This window comes from Dipodomys spectabilis, unplaced genomic scaffold, assembly GCF_019054845.1.
Source record: "Dipodomys spectabilis isolate Male_0828 unplaced genomic scaffold, ASM1905484v1 ptg000133l, whole genome shotgun sequence".
In the NCBI taxonomy this organism is placed as follows: domain Eukaryota; kingdom Metazoa; phylum Chordata; class Mammalia; order Rodentia; family Heteromyidae; genus Dipodomys; species Dipodomys spectabilis.
In genome coordinates, this window is record NW_024870810.1 from 444,700 (window position 1) to 463,489 (window position 18,790).

Below are 18,790 nucleotides of genomic sequence, written 5' to 3' on the forward strand. Positions count from 1 at the left end.
TTACCTCTGCATGCAATGAGAAAAATGCTAGGTTTGGGGTTTGTTTTCATTTTGTTTTTTTTGTTTTGTTTGTCCTAGGGCTTAACCGCTGGGCCTGGGCACTGTCCCTGAGCCTGTTATTGGTCAAGGCTACTGATCTACCACTCGAAACTCAGTAACACTTGTGTCTGGCTTTTCCTGAGCAGTTTATTGGAGATAAGAATCTAAGGAACCTTCCTGCCTGGGTGGGTTTTGAACCATAATATTCAGATCTTAGCCTCCTGAATATCTATGATAGATAAAAAGATGAGTAGAAATAATATTTTCAAGTTTTCTGATCTGAAGAATACCACTTGAGGGAAAACGATGCAGCAAAGTTTAGTGTAGTGTTTTTTCAGCAATCGAAAGGGCATTTCATTATCAGATGTGTAGAATTTTTTCACTATAATGATAAGCTAGTCATGCTGTGAATTTAGGGAATTTTAAGGTGCACCTTACAATTTGGAAAGTGTTGGGCTAGAATGACTTCACTGCATAAAATGTTGGGATTGATTGTCATAAAAATAATAGCTTACTCTGATGAACAAATGTTTACTCTAGAGGAATTAATTATTATGGATACTTCATAGTTTTATCTTCTACCAGAATGTGGCTAGTTTTTCTGTTGACTTTTAACTATGTAACGCCCCATTGGAAACTGCATTTTTTGCGGAATTAAATAAAATGCATACAGGCACTGTTTTAAATATCTCTGGTATGGCATGTTCAGAATTTGAAAATGAGTCGTTAGTAGTCATAGGAATTTTGAAGATCACATATACTCTGTCCTATCAACAAATATTTAGTTTTAAAAGTTAGGAGTTTCCAGAGAATTGAACTATTTTCTATGTAGTATGAGATAATACTAAAATAATGTTTTTTTCAAAATAATGACAAGTATATTTTGAAAATTTTGTATAGTTTGATAACATTCAAGTTGATGACCCTCTGATAAAGAGAGGGACAATTAATTCAAATTAGAAGCCAAATATTGTTCATTTTATTAAAAAGGTAATACACATAGAATAATATTTTCTATGCCAATACAGTGAAATTATATTTTATGTAGCTTGTTTTTAAATTTAATTTTATTGTCCATTTAATATATAAAAGGGGTTGCAGTAATTGAAAGGTAGAGAGTACATAACATGTCGAACTTTTTATCCCCTCCCTCTCATTTTAATCACAATTTTCATTCACAATACCCCTCATAAGTAGTAATGTAAATTTCCAAAATGTTGTCTTCTGAGTATTGCTATTGCATTGGTTTGCCCTTTGTCTTTTGTGTCACCATTTTGTTGTTCCTCTTCCTTTGCAACATTAAGATAAATATGTATACAATATACAGGATACTGAAATTAAATACAGCAGGGGATAAACCATAGGGGAACACTAGGAGTTCATTTTGCTCATCATCCACTTATATGGTCACATATACATAGGTATTGAGCCATTCTGCTCATCTGCTAAGACTACCCTAGACACTTCCTACTCATTACACATGAGGGAAACCATGGAATCTTTTTCTTTATATCTTGCCTATTTTACTTAGTAGGATTTTTCCAAGTCTTTCCATTTCCTTATGAAGCATAGAATTCCACCGTGTGTGTGTGTGTGTGTGTGTGTGTGCGTACCACATTTTAGTGATTCATTCTTCTGAGTGGTATATTGGTTTAAAACATGATTGCATGTAAGTATCAGTTAGGGTCATTCAAAAATTACAGATGCCACCTCCACAGGTATACTAAAATAATGATTTCTAAGTAACATAGTCTTTTATGTTGGTACAAGTGTTGAGATATCTGGATGAGTCTAATGTATATTTTGCACTGAATTAGGCAGGAAGATATCATATAGAATAAAAATGGTAGTGACAAAATATTCCCTTGAGATAGATTAAGGAGGCTGCCAGAAGTATGAAGAAATTCAGATAATTTAGGAGAATTTAGAAATGCAAGCTCAAGTTTGTCTCTTTAAATAAAAATTATGTAAGTAGATGGGCAAAAGAAGGGGAAGAGAAGAAATAACAGATAGCAGATCATTGAACCAAGTTAGAGTATAAAAAGATATAATCTATAACTTCCAAGTTAAAAAAGAGAACAATATAATAAGTACCTCTTAATTTAGGAACATGCATACTATTTACTTGGCTTTTCTCTAATTTAATGCTCCAAAATAAATGTAGATTTTATAAGAAAATTTAGGTGATTTCCATTACTTCAACCTGAACACTAACTGTGATTAGCCCTCTTTTTCTCGCTTTGCACTTGGAAAAATAGTCCCTAAATTGATGATGTTGTGGATGATTAGAGTCAGAGTTAGGGGCTTCTATTGTACAATTATCCCAGAATAGTTTAAAGCAGTTTTTCCCCCAAGATATCCAACTAAATTCTCTGAATCAATACTTTGAACACATCCTCACACCTGAGCACATAATTTGAAATTATACTTCAGCATTTCCTTGGCACATTCTACTTTGTGCCTTTCGCTTTTTTGCACATTCCTTTTGAGTTCATGGTTGCTCTATTTCCATTTCATCTTTACAAATTGCTGAGAACATTGTTCACCTACTACTTCTTCTTTGCACATGACTGTCTATGTATGAAGGTACTTTGTCTATGTTAAGCAATAGGGTAGTACTCACTCTCTGAGGAGAAAAGTTCCACAGTATAACACTATGCCCACATTAGAGGGTGTAGAATTTAAATTTAAATCATTTTGAGACAAACAGTGATATTAAAAGTGTAAGGCTCCCTAGGGACATTTGCTTGGAGCTCATTAGTTTTCCTAGGAAAAATATAAATATCCAGAAAATTTGGAGCTAATTGGTAAGTAACCAATTAACACTAGTTCCTAGATGTTGTGTTAATACAAGTCAAAATTGTATTATTGTTACATCAGAATCTTTCCCTACTTGCCAATGTGTATGAAAAAATGAAAGAAAGACAGTAACACAAAATGTCTGATATTTTTAGGCTTTTAATCCTACTGGTGAGGGTAATGTCTGAACTCTTCCATTCAATAAAAGTTTGAAGTTTATAAGAGCACTTCCTATATATAAGAATTTGTGGCAGGTTGATTGACAGGGTTATTACAGCATGGAGATATCCCTAACAAAAATTAGATTTGAATAGAATATATGTCAGTTACGATTTGTCAATGGTTAATGAGGCATTTTCTATTCTAAAGAAGAATCAATTCGAGGAGTCTTCAGTCACATCAGTAAAGATGTATGTTCAACCTAATACTTGATGTTACTTGTCCTACATTTATAATGATTAGGCTGATAAGATATCCAAACATATCTAAAGATATTTCAATAAAGTTCCAAACTGATATGGATACATGTGTCACTCATTGGAACTGAAGGATAAATTAGGCTTGTCTATGCTGTAGTTCAATCTTTAATCACCTGGCTAAAATAATCTTCAAAAATATTCACAGAATACTTCTAAGTAAAGTTCATGAGAGTTATATCTGTATAATTCTTCTAAGTTCAGGATAAAAGCATTTGTTCCCAGCATTTAAAATCAACAGGATCTGTTGAATTCATGGATCCAGAATTTCATGGCTTCACATTCATATCTCAAAATTTTATCAATATGAATTTCAACCACTAAGCCAACTTCTCAGCCTTTTTTCTTATAAATAAAATTATTAATTTCCACATTTTGATGGACTAAGCTATAGTTTTCAACCAAGTGTGATTAGTTCAATAACATTCTCATATCGATAGTATTCAATAACCAAAGTTTCCAATGATATATTAAGAGTATTTCTTCAGTACAGCTGTAAACACATGACCCAATTTACATAATTCTACTTACATATCTATAGTTACTTTAAAAGGACACAGACCGTAGAGCCAGTAGTTAAAATTTATTTTTATTTTTATTTCTGCATGAAACTATTTGTAAATTCATACCAAAAAACTGAATTTGACTCCTTATTTATAAGCTAAGGTGGAAGATCCTATACAATTCTCTTTGAACATTTGAAAACTTGCTTGCTATAATGATTGCAGTATTATACAAATTGATTTGCTATGTGGAGTATATCAATTTCTCCACAAATGCATTACTATATTTTGTGTAATCTATTTATATTATGGTCATACTAGTGAGTTTTCTTTTGATTTTTTCTTAGATACTAAAGAGGAACTTATTTCACATGCTTCTCCTATTGACTATTAATTTGCATATGTTCTTTAAAGAAATAACCTATTCGGGAAAAAAGTTATTTAGAATTAGAAAATATAAAAATACTTACACTAAAAATCATTGTAGCATTAACAGTGTAGCATTAACAAATACGTGCCCTCTATCTGTTGGATATTTTTTCACTTCTATTATATTGTCCTTTGAATTATGAAAAGTTTTCAGTTGATATTATCCAGTTTATTCTTGCTTTTCTTTACCCACTAATGCTCTCCTTATCATTTTTTACAAACCTTTACTGATCCAATGTCATGAATTTTTACACTTATGTTTTATAGGTTTTTACATCTCACATTTAGTTAGATAATCTTTTTTTTATCTTTGTATAAGGATTGAGGTAATAGTCTAAGATTTTATTTTAAATCTAGGGAGGCAATAGTGCCAGTACACCCATTTAAGATTCTGTTTTTATTTCATAAAGTCATGGAATCCTTTTCAAAATCTATTGACCATACAACTGAGAATATTTTTATTGTGAAAATACCTACAGAGTGGTTACAATTACATAATAGTATTAACAAAAGCATGCTATTTGCAGAGGAGTATTTAAAAGGAGTAATTTCTTATAAAATTGAACTTTTAATCCAACAAAATGAATACCAGGAAACTATCACTTGGAAGATGTGAGTGGAAGTAAAAGGGAAGGAATAAAGAGAGTTATGGAGGAAGAGAGTGAAGGCATAATATTCAATGCAGATAGTGTGTAAGTAGAAAAAATGAAAGTGAAGTGAGGTTTAGAAGGTTGTGGAAAGTTATGTAAAGATCCATTGTACTTATAAACTGATTTGTGGAATGGAAATTCTTTTGAGCAATTATTTAATAAAAATATAATTAAAAACAATGGAGACATCTAAACTTAAACTGCGTTCTCTTAAACCATGAGTCAATATAATAGTTTCCTCTTCAGAAATATTCTTTGCAGGTATTTTCCTCATAATAACAGAAAAGTGACCAGTGCAATGAATAGCAATACATCACATTGTATATTCTAAATAGACACAATATAAAAATCACAGTAAAAATGTTAGAATTCATCACATGATAAAATAACAGGTAGAAAGTATCAAATGCTGACTGATTGTTTTTCCAAGTACTTTACCTATGGTATCTAATTTAATCCTCACAATAATCCCATAAAGTGGAACTACTTCTATTTTTAATTCTCAGATGATGATATGGAAGTCTTCAGAGTTGGAATTACTAGTACCACATTGCACACATGGTAAGAGTTAGCCTGTGGCCCATCTCCCACTGTATCAAAATACCTCATTTTATTTTATGACTAATATACCAGCACTTAGTCTACTAATTCTAGGAAATTTCCCCAGAATTATTGTGTACACTCTAATAATATTTCACTTTATCTTTGTTAGAAAATAGGTAGCTTTAATATGAAAGCTCCAAGTTCATAATCAATTTATACCTCCCTGGTGAAAGGAACTGCAAAAGTATAACATTCTTGATTTCTAGCTCAAAATAGTAGAAATCATATTCTATCCCATGACTCAACACTGCACTGTTTGGGGACCCCATCTCTGTTTAACACAGTCTTACTGAAAGAATGACCTGCCTAATTCCGGATGGAAACAGACTGCATGTCTTATGGACCAATCATTTCCACATTATAGCTCACGTAAGTTGTTTACTATGAGAAGTATTTTGATTGCTTTTTATAACCAAAATTTTGAGAGAAATGTACTACTTTAAAATACTATTAAAGCAAGAATGATATAAAAATCACCTTTGACCCCAGATAAATATTTTACCTTTTATATACCAAAAATGCAGTGTGACCTACCATTAATATTAGGAACGAGAGGTTAAAAATCATAGACACCAAGACCTAAGTATGAATTAAAGACTCTCCAACTTGTGAATACAATTGGTTTAAAAAGTCATCAACACTACTGCATTTAAAAAAAATTCTTATGATACTGAAGATTCAATTATAAATTATTTACACGTGAAAATAACTCATTTTCTTTGGAGTAGGACACAAAACACAAGATTATTCCTAATCATTTTATTATTTTTTATTTTTTTCCTAATCATTTTAAAACCTTTATTTATACTACAAATTCACTCTTATAACTAAAGATTCTAAAAGTAACTGAAGTAAAGAGACACAACGGAAATAATTTAACTGCATCATCTTCATTCAAAAAACTGTGTTAATAGAAAACAAAGTTATATTAATAATTAATTAGCTTAACAAATTCACTTGCATTCTTTTATTCTATTTCATTTAGTTTTATAAAAACTTGATTTTCATAAAACGATGCATATAAAAGCCTATATACCCACTCACATTTTCATACCTTAACAATATTTATTTCAGAAATGTCTTTAGCTCTATAGTCAATGAGCTGAAATAATACTAAAATATTCAAAGGCTTTTCAGAATTTGCAAGACTCACTCTGTGATGTTATTTACATTGGAAAAGATATTGAAAAAGCCTTATTTGTTAAGTTCCTGTAGTTACTCCCACAAAAGAACCATTAGTGAAGATCCCTTTGCATGTTCAAAACAACTTCTAATAGATTCACACTCTGGAGACGAAATATGCTTTTTTTGTTTGTTTGTTTGTTTTTGAAAGTAATATCTAACAAGCATATCCACAATACTTATTTGCAGTTATTATAATGAGATATTCAAACGTAAAATTATTGGGTTGATTATCTCTTAGTGAGAATAGATATGATCTTACAAAGACAGTTATTTTCAACAGAAATCAAGAAAGAGTTTATCCACCTTGTGTTTCATGGAATAACCAGAGAGTAATACCTGTTTGGTCAAGTCGGGCAAACTCACTCCATGAGCGTATCTTAAAATTATAACCAATTTAAGAGATCAAATACATATTTTGTACTGACAGTCATCTTACAGCAATAACTTAGCACCTAATTATGTCTGTATCTCCTCACCTAACATATAAAAGAGCTGTAAGCAGTCTCTTTTATCTATCTTAATGTTGTAAATGCTTTGATTCTGATGATGTTATTATTTGACAAATAAAATGTACAGAAAGGTTGTCCAACTGAAATGACATGACAGAACAGTGATAAATAAAAACATTGCAACACAGTTAGCTCTTTTCAACCTCACCCTGTCGATATGGGCAAGCAACATTGCAACAGCACATGCACACATATACACATAAACACATGTGCACACATGTACACACACATATACATGCATGCTAAATTCAGGGTTTATTGTACAAAAACGTTCAAATTAAATATTAGTGATTAGTACAAATGATTATTTGCCTTACTACCTAATAATGCACAATCTATTCACCATGCCTATCAACATGTGACCACTTAATTTATTTTTAATTAATTAATTAACTAATTCATTCATTCATTTGTTTGGTGCTAATAATAGGGCTTGAACTCAGGGCCTGGCTCTGTCCCAGAATTTGTTATCTTTTTGTTTTAGTTTTCTGAAGGCTAGCATTTTACTGCTTGTACCACAGCTCCATTTCTAGCTTTTGTTGTTTTCTTTCAAATCAGAATCTAATGGACTATTTTTGTTGTTTGGTTTGGTTTCAAACCACAATCCTCAGACTTCATCTTTCTGATTAGCTAGGATTAATGACATGAGCCACCAGTGTGGCTTCTACTTCTTCCTCTATACTTATCTAATGCGCATAATTAAATAGTAATTTAAAACTGAGAGTATAGTAACAAGTTGTACAGTGATGAAATTGTCCTGTCAAAACTTCAAGTTAGTAATTTAAATTTCTTCTTAAGACCATACACAAAAAAATACCATGATATAGTATAAGAGAACTCACAATTGGACGTATGAGCTTCAAGAGCTTTTTAATAGATTCATTATTTATTGTTACCCAACATTAGGAAAAAAATGTACAATGCAGTAGTAAAATAGAGTCCTTTGCATGACTACTTAAATTCCTGTTTTTTTAAAGACACTTGTTTTCATCTACAAAAGTAGGCGTGTCTATTGGCTTCATGTGGTTTCTATGATTGAAAGTGCTTAATGAGAAGTCAAGATGTATTAGTAGTCCTTTGCTATCATTAAATCTCACTTTGATAATAAAATTTAAAAAATAATCTGCATAAAATATATTTTCACTGTATTGGTATAGTAAATATTATTCTCTTTGTTGTAACTTTTTAAAAATCAATAGTATTTGGCATCTAATTTGAATTAATTACCCCTTCTTTATTAGAGGTTCATCAACTTGAACGTTATCCAACTAGACAATATTTTAACAATATATTGCCAATATTTTGAAAAAAGAATAAATTTATTACTTTCTCATACTAAAACCGAAAATAGTTTAATTCTATGGAAACCCATAACTTTTAAAAGTAAATAAGTTTTTAAGAGGACAGAATATATGTGTTATTCAAAATTCCCATCACTAATAACTACTCATTTTTAACTTCTCAACATTCTATACTTGAGAGATTCAAAACAGTACCTGTTTGCATGTTATGAAATTCTGCAATAGATGCAGTTTCCAATGGGGTGTTATAGAATGAGAAATCAGCCAAAAAATTGCCATATTCTGGTAGAGGATAAAACTATGAAGCATCTGGAGGGGATGTGGACAGAAAGGAACCTTACTTCATTCTTGGTGGGAATGTAAACTTGTTCAACCACTTTGGAAAGCAGTATGGAGGTTCCTCAAAAGACTTCACATAGAACTCCCCTATGACCCCACAATCCCACTTTTGGGCATTTACCCAAATGTTTACAAACAAGACCACACTAAAGCGACCAGCACAACTATGTTTATTGCAGCATTATTTACCATAGCTAAGATATGGAACCAACCCAGATGTCCCTCAGTAGATGAATGGATCAAGAAAATGTGGTATATATACACAATGTAATTCTATGCCTCCATCAGAAAGAATGACATTTCCCCATTTGTTAGGAAATGGAAAGGCTTGGAAAAAATTATATTAAGTGAAGTAAGCCAGTCCCAAAGAAACATAGGTCCCATGGTTTCCCTTATTTGCAATACCTAGTATATGTATGAGTCAAGCAGAAAAGGTCAGATAATGTGATGTTAGGAAAACGAACCCTTAAATATGTATTTTAATGTTTTTTTTCTTTCATGCATGTGTTTCTAACGCATTTATAAGATTATTTCTTTGTTGCTTTGTATGTCCCTCTTCCACAGTGTAACCCCCGCTTTCACTATATTTGATATCAGTTTAACTTGTGGAGGAGATGGGGAAAAACAAGTCGTTTAAGGATTCAGGTGGACCTGTTGCAACAATGAGAAGTACAAAATGTCATGTCAAAAACGAGCTTTACAATGTCGGTGTGGGGGGGAGGGGGGGAAGGATTGGGTGCGGGGGAGGAGGGAGGCTGGGAAGGGAGGTGAAGGGTAAACAAAGGAGGAGGTTGCAATGCTTGGTAAGAAATGTATGCATTATCCTGCCCATGTAATTGTAACCCCTCCGTACAGTATGTTCTCAAATAAAATAAAGTAAAATTTAAAAAAAAGAAAAGAGAGGCAAGGGGTGACAGTGTCCAAAAAAAACAAAAACAAAAACAAAAAAACTATGCAGCATCTGTGATAATTACTTCTTCAAGCGTAGCCAATTGTTCATCAGAGTAAACTATTATTTCTATGACCATCAATCCCAAGATTTATGCCATAAAATCACCCTAGACCCTAGAACAGTTTCCAACTTGTAAGGTGCACCTTAAAATTCCTTAATTCACATCACGAATAGCTTACTCTCTATGATAAAATAGTACAACACTGCTAATGATGTGCTCCTTGTTCTGGAAAGAACACCACAAAAAACTGCATGAATTTTTCCCCAACTGCTATTCTTGAGATCAGAATACTTGCAAATATTATTTATATTTATACTTTAACTATCTTAGATATTCAGGATGCTAATATCGGAAGATTACAGTTCAAAGCCCACCCAGGAAGGTATCTTAGAATCTTATCTCCAATAAACTTTTCAGCAACAGCCAGACACAAATGCCACTGAGGTTGAAGTGTAGGGCTCGAGCCTTGAGCATAAACAGGCTCAGAGACAGTGTCCAGGCCTAGGGTTCAAACTCTAGGAAAAACTAATAAAAACAAAGAAAACAAACTCCAAACCTAGCTTTTCTCTCAATGTATACAGAGGCATGAAAGGAAATCGCTTCCTGTGTTACATATAGATAGAAGAAAGAAGATGTCATACAATTACTCTCTTCATACCATTTTATACCAAACCCTCAAAAAATTGCTGTTTATCTAAATTTATAAATTTTTAGAAATTTATAAATTTGTTGGCAACTCCGTCTAGATTATTCACATTATCATGGTATACACGAACTGTTGGAATTATCTATTAAGTTCTAATTATAACTCTTTTAAAAGAATATTCAAGGGAAATAGAATGCCAAAATCATTTGTGAATTTGTCAATTAAACCCTCTACTTAAAAAGAATTTTGTAGTATCCTATAGAATATGGAATTACAAAGAAAACCAAAGTATTTATTTTAAATCTAGATTCTAATTTAGCAAGGTCTACAAAATTCTACATTAGACGAACTTTGCTATTTCTCCAGGCTTAAGCTTTTGTAATCCTTCATCATTTCTTTGGAATCCAACAGAATGATGCTTACTTACTTTTTCAAATTTTTCGATAAGAATCATGAGCCATTTTGCATCTATGAATGTTCTGTAATGAAGAGAACATTTAAAACACAACTGAGGATTATATATGAGTTGCATTTCAATAGGAAACTTGACTTCTCAAAACTAGTGACAAAATTAGCCCAAAATTCCATCTGTGTATTCCTTTCTTGTTATTTGGTTTGTTTTATCAAAACAAAATTATACTACCTGGTCCGGGGAAGGTATCGCTATGTAATTCCACTCTCTAACCTCCTGTCTTAGTCTGAGTGCTAGAATTCCAGGCTTGTATCACATTGTCCTGCCATAGTTTGTTGGTTTATTTAATCTAGAAACACAGTAGCAATTCAGAACTTCTCCAATGATCTTCTCCACTAAACTGACTGCTCAGATTGTTTATGTACTATTTTCAAAGATGTTCTAAAATTTGACATAGGATATGAACATTTTCAGATGCACGTGCAGGGGTCTCTTATTCATTCCTCCATGGATCCGATCCCATTAATAATGATTACTTGACTCTCTTACTATCTCTGGTCCCTACCTATGTAATATTCTCAACTTTTTTTAAGAAAGTTCACTTGAGAGTTTTCTAATATTAAATATTATGACTTGATTCTAGTCTTACTCAGGGCATATTTTCTATTGTTTTCTAATGTTTCTACATATTCTGAGAGTTGTTTCATTTGTGTATTTGTGTGCACATATAAGTGCCTCTATGTGGATGTATGTGTTTTTATGTGTGTATGCAAAGGCCTCAAGCTCTTATTCAGCAAACTTGCTCATGACAGGTATTCCAGCTTTTGGCTGGTTAATTATAGGTAGTGTCTCAAAGCCTGTTCTGCTCAAGCTGGATGCAAACTGAACTTCCCAGACTCCTTTACATTCTTAGGTTTTATTTTTCCAGGAGTATCAACTTTTAAACTACAAACATTTTTGTGAGTGTAAAGTCTAACCTGTAGCCCAGATTTTTAACTCAAGCATTCGTATAAAAATGGATGAACATACACATTATATATCCTGAGTGAACACTGTTAGAAATGTGATCGTAAGCCGAGTGGTTGTGAGATCTGAGAATTGGGGTTCAAAGCCAGCCCGGGTAGGAAAATCCTGGAGACTCTTTTCTCCAACAACTAACAGAATACTGGAATTAGCATTGTGGCTCAAGTGGTAGAGCACTAGCCTTGAGCTGAGTAGCAGAGGGACAGCATCCAGTCTGAGTTCAAGTGCCAAAACAACAAAAAAGAACATAAGAAAAGGAAAGAAAAAGAAATGTGGTCTTGACATCAAATATAGTGAAAGCAGGGGTTATACTGTGGAGGAGGGACATACAAAGCAACAAAGAGATAATCTTATAAATGTGTTAGAAACACAGGCATGAAAGAAAAAAACATTAAAATACACATCTAAGGGTTCATTTTCCTGACATCACATTATCTGACCTTTTCCGCTTGACTCATACATATACTAGATATTACAAATAAGGGAAACCATGGGACCTACGTTTCTTTGGGACTGGCTTACTTCACTTAATATAATTTTTTCCAAGTTTTTCCATTTCCTAACAAATGGGGCAATGTCATTCTTTCTGATGGAGGCATAAAATTCCATTGTGTATATATACCACATCTTCTTGATCCATTCATCTACTGAGGGGCATCTGGGTTGGTTCCATTTGATGTCAGTATAACTTGTGGAGGAGATGGGGAAAAACCAGTTGTTTAAGGATACAGGAGGACCTGTTGCAACAATGAGAAGTACAAGTTGTCATGTCCAAAACGAGCTTTACAACGTTGGTGCGGGGGGGGGGGGGGGGGGGGGAAGGAGAAGGATTGGGATTAGGGGGGGAGGGGGGAGGCTGGGAAGGGATGTGAAGGATAAACAAAGGAGGAGGCTGCAATGCTTGGTAAGAAATGTACACATTATCCTGCCCATGTAACTGTAACTCCTCTGTACAGTATGTTCACAAATAAAATTAAATTAAATTAAAAAAAATCATAAAAAAAAAAAAAGAAATGTGGTCTTAGCCACCAGGTTCATTGATAGTATAATCCCTGTTCTCTCAAGATGGACTATTTTTTCCATTTAAGTCCATGCTTTATATCACTCCCATACATCTCCATATTGGACTTGGCTTTATTGTTTCAATGTTGTCTTATTTGTAAAGTCTTCTATATTGTATTGAAACCTTATACTTAAATACAGAACTTCTCTATATCCTATTATGACAATTGTTTTTCTTCCTGTTAACTCATGTACACTTGGGAAGTAGTGCACAGCAGATACACTCACAAAAAAATGATCTGAGAACCTTCTTCCCATTTAACATTCACCTTAATTTACAGAGCACTTAAGAAGTTTGAATTCAATGTACTCATGGATAATGTATTTATAAGCAATTTAAATTTCATATTTTCTCTTTCCTAAGTTGTCTCTGAAACACGTGTTACCTCATGTACAAAGGTGTCCTTATGCTATTTCAATAAAACCAGAAAACATTCATTTTATCTGGAGCAGCACCATAGATTGTTACTGTAAGTAAGTGGAAGTAACTATTACTGGATGTGGAAACTGAAACCAGGAGAGGAATTGAACATAGAGGAATGACAAAGTTCAAGTTAACTTTTGCTTTCCTTCTTACCGTACAAGAAAATAATCTAAGGCTTGAAGGAAACTCTGTCCCTGACTTTTTTGAGTGTATTCTTTACTCCTGTAAAACTTGTCTGTAAACTTCTAGTTGAGAGTATTACAAAAGAAAAGAACGTGCCATTTCAAGGCCAGCATAGAACAAAAGGAAATAACTTTGTTTTAACAGTGTTCTACTGCAAAGAAACAAAGACATGGAGATTTTTATGTGTCTATTGCATCTCTCCTGAGATGATTTTCCTATTGCAGAAGTCTGTTATCCATTTCTTTGTTCTGGTCCTGAGTTTTCCATAGCAATAAGGATTCCAAAAACAGAGGAGTATGAGTATGATCAGCAAAAGCAGCCTCTTCTCAGACAAGTGCTCCTTTTAGGAGGGTCCCAAGAAATTCCTGGAGTTTGATTTGTTTGCTTGTTTGTTTAGTTTGTGCTGGTTCTGGGGCTTGAACTCAGAGGCTGGACCCTGTCCCTGTACAGTTGTCTTTCCTGCCCACCTGCTAAAATCTAAATACTCTACTGCTTGAGCCAAAAATCCATTTCTGGTTTTTTGGTGTTTAATTACACATAAGAGTTTGACAGACTCTCCTGCCTGAGTTTGCTTTGAACTAAGATAGTAATAAATCCCAATGCCATCAATTGTATGGAATTCTCTTTTGAACCAAGAAATATTAGATGAAATTCATCATAAAACTAATATTTGACAATTTTTAAAAGAAGAGAATATGTCCAGCAAAGAAGCCATAAATTAACCCAGCAAAAGTAGGTGCACTGAATCATTTTGGAATTATTTTCTCTGCTTTCGAAGATTACTAGTGACTTCATCATTCCTTTTTGGAAATGAAGTCATGTTTACACTTTTTTGTTGGTTGTGGGGCTTGAACTCTGATCCTGGGCACTGTCCCTCAGCTCTTCAGCTCAAGTTGAGTACTCTACCACTTTAGCTATGGCACCACTTCTGGGTTTCTGGTGGCTAATTGAAGATAAGGGTGTCATGGACTTTCCTGACCAGGCTGGCTTTGAACCACAATCCTCTGGTCTCTACCTCCTGAGTAGCTATGATTACAGGCATGAGCCACCAATACTTGGCTCATATTTGCATTTAGTGCAGTTTTTGACACGAAGTAGACAAAGAATGGAAATCTATATCAAATGATGTGACATTGAAGCTTTTCAGAATAATTGAGGTAGTAATATGTCCTCCTTTTCCATTTTGTTACATTAATGACTCATGAGCTATGGGACCCTTACATTAGCATCCTTTTCTATCTGGGTAGGTGTATTTAGTATCAGGAAATGTTCATAGAGAAATAGAGAAAGACAGATTTTTAGAAAGCAACGAAGATCAGGTATGAAAGAACCGCATAGAAGGCGACACATTTCTCACACAGAGATTAAGAACTAGCTTAAGAGATTTAGAATACTAAAGGCAATGAGGAATAATCATAGTTGATAACTAGTTCTTCAATAACCAAAAATAGTTCCCTAGAACGGTTTCTGATATACCTAACTTACAGGACAAAATAGCAAGCCCACCTTTTTAAAACATAGGATCTCTCTTTACCTACAGTTGTGTTATGCATCTTGCATTCAGTATAGTTATTCTTTTTATTTTGTATCTTATTCATGGATATATTGTGTATTTTATTGAATATGGTGATTGCTATAACTGTGCTGACATGAATGACAACTTATTCCCATGGCTATAGAGTTGCCTATGTAGAATTCTCCATCCTCGCTGATACCCAGGACTTTCACAAGACAGGAAAACAGGTGGATTGATTGGCTTGTCACATCAAGGTGAATCTTTTGGCAGTTCTGGGATTGGAACTCAAGGCCTAGCAGACCCAATTGGTAAATGAATCATGGGGAACACACCAGCCTGTAAGACACTAAGGAGCTAGGCCATTCCCAGGACCTGAGACAGAGCCCTGGTGGGGGCCAATATAGTCATAAATTCATCATTTAAACAGATGATCTATGTTTATATACATGGGTGGGCAGCATCTTGTGTTCTGTGTAGTCATTCTCTTTATTTTGTGTCTTACTCATTGATGTGTTGTGCATTTTCTTGAGTATAGGATAACAGATATAATTATGGTGACCTAGATGACAACCTATTCCCATGAGCATAGAGTTGCCTATGCATTCTCCATCCTAGCTGAGACCCAGTACTTGCATAGCACAGGAAAACAGGTGCAACAACTGGCTTCTCACATCCGGGTGAATTTTTGGCAGTGCTGGGATTCAAACTTTGGGCCTAGGAGGCCCAACTGCCCAATGAGTAAATATGAGCACACCAGCCTGTTAGCCACTAACGAGCTGGGTCATTCCCAGGAACAGAGATTGAGTCCCAGGGAGATCAAAATAGTCCTGAATGCATCATTTAAACATAGGATGTACATTCATCTGTGTGTGGACTGCATTGTGCATTTAGTGTAGTTATTCTGTTTTGTATGGTATTCATGAAAGTTTTATATATTTTCTTGAGTATATGATGATAGGTATAACTGGGCTGACATGGATAACAATCTATTCCCATGGCCACAGGGTGGCCCATGCATTCTCCATCCTAGCTGACACCCAGGACTTGCACTGGAAAACAGATGCAACGATTGGCTTCTGACATCAGGATGAATTTTTTGGCAGGGCTGGGATCTGAACTCGGGACCTACCAGGCCCCATTGACATATAGGTCCATGTGAGCACACCAGCCTGTGAGCCACTAAGGAGCAAGGTCTTTCCCAGTACCTGAGATGGAGCCCCCAAGTGTGGTGCCAGGAGTGGGCACACAGCAGTCATCCATTCATAAGTTGAAGGTAGTAAGCAAATAAGTACATATTTGTATAGATTAGGAGAGATGGTAACCTGTGATAAAATCCAATCTCCAATGTGTTTACTGATTCTTGGATCTTTCCAGATGCCTCCATTTCATGACTGTGATGATTATTGCCACACTTAATCAACACTTCTTTACAAATAAGCGATACCACATGAGTCTTGCCTATCATTTCCTACTTATATCATGCATGAACTACTCATTCAAGGATGAGATCAATGCCATTCTATGACTTTTCCTGGTCCAGAAACCAATATCTCACGATTTCCAGCCATTGCCTTCTCATAGAGGGGCTGAATTCAAGCCTCAGGCATGGAAAACATACTCCTTAAATACATTTTAAAGATAAGATTTATACTTCCATACAGATGTTCAGGACATATCGTGTTTGGTGTGGTAGGATTTATACTTCCATACAGATGTTCAGTACATAGTATGCTTGGTGTGGTTGTTCATTTTATTTCATGTTTTATTTTTATTTACCAATTATTTTATTGATTCTGATGACACCTATACCATTTACTACATTGTTTACCTCCTGTCACATAGCATCTAGATTTGTAGATGTGTTCTCCATCATGCCTCACACCCAGGACTCTCCCAGAAAAGGAAAACATGTGTCACACTAGGCTTCTTAATCCAAGATTAAATTTTTTGGCAGTGATGGGATCTGAACTCAGGGTCTAGCAGGCCCAATTCATGAATGGGTGAGTAGGAGCACAACAGCCTCTAGCCAATGAAGCTGTCAGGTGGCTCCCAGGCACTGAGATCAAGCCCCAAGTTTGGCCAAAACAGCAATACATGGATAGGCAAATGGTGGTATAGAAATATATATATTGGTAAAGAATGCCAGTGCCGTCTATCTATTATTGAATGGCATCTGCTACGTTTCTTCCAACTCTTAGGTATTTATTATATCGACATTGAAATAACATTATTCTTTTCATGCTCAATAAACTATTAATTAAGATCAATCAGCATCCTAGGATTATTGCATCCAATTTTAGAGTAGACAAATGCATGAACTACTCTTTCAATCGGTATTCTTATGCATAGGAACAAGTCTTTTGTGATCTCCTGCAATTGGTAGGTGTAAGGATCAGGATTTGAACCCAGGGTCTATGTTGACATGTTGGCTTATGGCTTCCCTGACAGCCTGCCAGCCATCAGCAATGGCAGGTCAGGTCCACTTTGCAACCGTGTCATTCAGATCCAGATGGTCACCGTAAAAAGAAAAAAATTGTAAAAGCCTCCAGCCCTCTGCAGTTCACCACTTTTTGTGCTGTCCCACTTTTTTTCTTCCTGCAAGCCCTCTGGGCCTAGGGTCCCAGGATTCGCTATCGGTCCTGAGGCTGAACTCCAGCCTAGGGAGATCGAAGCTGAGGCAGAGTTGCCATGACCTGAGATCAAGCCCTGTGGTTGGCAAAATTAATTAATTAATTAACTAAATAAAAAAATAAAGCTCCTTGGATTGGAATTTCTACCAGTTTTCTTTCCTAGACTGGGATTTGAACTCAGTGCCTTGGTAAATCTATACCAATATGAGGGAAGGTGCAGAGTTGCCACTTCTTGATTTCAAACCCCATGCCAAGCCAGAAATAAATAAAGTCACTGACCTTGACAGGGAAAGGTTGTCGTGGATATGGGAAGGAAGTGGGGGAAAAAAAGGAGGAGGCAACAATGCTCAGGAAATGTACTCATTACTGTGCTCATGTAACTGTGACCCCTCTGTACAATATTTTTACAATAAAAAATGTACAAGAAATAATATATTGCTCAGATAAGCACTGTGGGGGTAAGGGAAGGATGTCTGAATAGCTGTAAAAAATTCTACACTGATGTTTTTTATAATGGTCAGTATGGAACTGAATAAACATAACAATTTCCAAAACAAATATTAAATCACTGACTTGGAACTGGGGCCAGTATTTTTACCATTGATGGAATTTGAGCACACCGTTCGGGCAACTCTTTTACCATTTGTGAACGTGAAGCTCACTGTCCTTAAGGAAAATAAATTCAAGTTAGAGTTCCCAGAGCCTGCAGTGGAAAAATATGTATATACATATGTAATATATGATATATATGTATGTCTGTACATTTATTTCATATTATTATTATTATTGATTTTGTATTGTTTATTTTTATTTTATTCATTTTATTGTTTATTGTATTTATTATTATACACATAATATTTATTATGTTTTGTACATCTATTATATAATTATACACAATAATTTAGGACATTGACTCATTTTTCATTACTACTTTATTAAGTGCTGAAACATGGTACTTAATTAAGTAGAGGCATTTGTCACAGACATCACATGTTTAGAGTCTGTCCACAGTATGTGCTTTGTCTTATTTACCTTTGGACAACTTCCTATAGGGATTTCTTTAGATGATTTATACACAGAAACCTTTTCTTGAGGATAAGCAAGTTGA

At 34.5% G+C, this 18,790-nt stretch overlaps 1 long non-coding RNA gene across 1 annotated transcript; it reads right to left on the minus strand.

Annotated features, from left to right (window-relative positions):
* Positions 1-64: 64 nt before the first annotated feature.
* LOC122116423 lies at positions 65-17,383 on the minus strand. The gene is made up of 3 exons (XR_006148966.1): positions 17,372-17,383; positions 12,045-12,048; positions 65-150 (listed from the first exon to the last, which is right to left on the minus strand). It is a non-coding gene; the product is annotated as an uncharacterized LOC122116423 (long non-coding RNA).
* Between the last annotated feature and the right edge of the window lie 1,407 nt (positions 17,384-18,790).